The sequence below is a fragment of the Macadamia integrifolia genome, chromosome 4 (assembly GCF_013358625.1).
Source record: "Macadamia integrifolia cultivar HAES 741 chromosome 4, SCU_Mint_v3, whole genome shotgun sequence".
NCBI classification, from domain to species: Eukaryota; Viridiplantae; Streptophyta; class Magnoliopsida; order Proteales; family Proteaceae; genus Macadamia; species Macadamia integrifolia.
The window spans coordinates 25,606,433-25,608,806 of NC_056560.1; positions in this window are offsets into that span (position 1 = coordinate 25,606,433).

A 2,374-nucleotide genomic window follows, 5' to 3' on the forward strand; every position below is an offset into this window, starting at 1 on the left:
ACCATAAAGATGAACTAAGGCTCTCTTTGGTATAGTATATATTTTTATTTATTTAACTTATTTTTATTTTGCAGGTGTTTGGTATAATTCCTGGCCCTTATTTTTTATAAATAAAAATAAAAATAAATTACAAACCATAAGCAGCTGAAGAGCTGTTTTTGATTTGCGGGGACAAACCAAATGTAGGTAGGTAATTTTGTGAGATTTTATGCGCTAAGTTATAATCCCTTTTGTGCTTCCCTTGCTGGGTTGGTTTCAGGCTTCAGGGGAGTACCATCCACCTGGAAGTAAATAGGTGGGATTGAGCAATTGAGAGACTCGGGATCTTGCAATGTGCTTAGGGATTTCAATGCGGTGGGAGACATTTCAACATTGTCGGAGCAGTTGATGAGTCAAAGCAAGATGAGGTGCCTGAATGGCTTTCTGGAGTCGTGGAGAGTGGCATCGTGGAGGGAGAACGTAGGGATCTTTGGCAGTTGGGATGTTGAGGGGATGGTGAAGGTTTTGAAGGTGAAAGGATGAGATGGGGATGGTGAAGATCATGAAGGTGGGGGTGATTTTATTAGAGAGATGTCTGGAGGCGATGATTCTGGTGAATGTGGGGAAGCACAGAGGATTCTGTATCCCTGATGTCGTTCTTTGAGAGAGAGAGAGAAGCTCTGATGGGTTCTTAACCTTGGAGTGAGTTGAATATTTTTAACAAAGAGTGAGAGACTCTGGTGGGTTCTTATCTTTGGCGAAGCCCTTTCTGGGAGAGAGAGAGGGCGTTTAGATGGGATTGTCTGGAGTTTCTATGTTTGTTATTTGAGTTTTGTTTGGCGATGGCTCTGTCGATGGGCATGGCCAATTCTTAAAATTCATCTTCTTTAATGTTATGCCCGTCTCCCATGTTGAGCAGCTATCTCTGCATCCAGGGTTGGAGGGGTTGAAATCGTCTGCAATTCCGATCTTGTACAATTCCGTGCAATACCACCTTTAGGCGGTGACACGTGTATTGATACCAATACAATGGTCTAGATTTGCTACAACTAATAAAACATTAAATCAGTGAAAAGGCATTTAAATCAGATCTGGACCATTGCATTAGAATCAATACACGTGTCACCCCCTGAAGGTGGTATTGCACGGAATTGTACGAGATCGGAATTACAGACGATTTTTTTCCGGGTTGGAGACATGGGTATCTTGAGGCGGTGTCCTTGTTTTATTGATAGCTTTGGGTTTCCCACTCGTCATTTGAAGGTTCTGAACTCTCCCCCAATTGTGTTCCTATTAGGCTCTGTGAGGTTGCAAGAGAAATGAAAGGGATAGGAAGTGAAAAATTTCAACCTAAAAAAAAAGAGAAATTTACCGCGTCACCCCTGGAGAATGCCACAATGATAAGACGACCCCCTCTGTTTCACCAAATTATTCTCAGACCTCGTACTGTCAGTCAGTGTTAAGTGTGGAGTTAAAATGACCATTATACCCTTACCATTAAAAAACTCTTGTTTTAACCATTATACCAAAAAAACCTGGAAAATAATTCTTCTCCATTTCTGGTTCTCCTCTTTCTGGTTGTCCCCATTCTGAACCTCAGTGGTCTCGATCGTTGACAATGATACCTGCAATTTCCTCCCCGATGGAACAGACAAGGTCCTTTCCTTCTCCCTCTCAACCTCCTTCTCCTTCTCCCTCACCTCCGAACCTACCACGGACGAACTCTCTTCCAAGCACACACCCCATCTCTCCTATACCGAAGCTTTATCTCTCAACATATTCTATTATCGTCCCCTCCGTCTAATCCCTCCCAATCGTCCAAGAATTCAAAAAATAAGCCAACCACCTCTTCATCCAACTCGGAACCCTCTAGATCTGCTCCGATCATCCAACTCATACAAAAGCTAAAAAAGAAAAAAGCGCGAAACATAAACCCCAATTCAGTAACCCAAACTTTATCCGACAAAGAAAAATTTGTAATCTTTTGAAATTGCCACAATTTAAGGCAGTCAACAACGACCTTTTAAAAGGAAAAGGAAAAGAGAAATAGTAAAAAACTTACTTTTCTATGATTGGTGATCCACCATTAAAGTTGCAGACTGAGTGAAATGGAGAATGTTAGAGAGAGAAACAGGAAAAGGAAGAGAGAGAATTTCTATGCTGTCTTTCTCTCTTCCCTGAGAGAGATCTCCACTTTTTTGACTCTCCGGCAAACGGAGAAACGACATAAAAGCTTACTAAAAACCAACCACTCCTTTATATATTGTGGCTGGAAATTCCAATCTTCTCCATTTCAAGTCCTTATAAAGTCAAAGAAAAACACACACTTAACAAGTCCGGTGGAGTTATTCCCCAAATTAAGTGATGTTCCTCTTCTTCCTCCTTCGCCTCACTC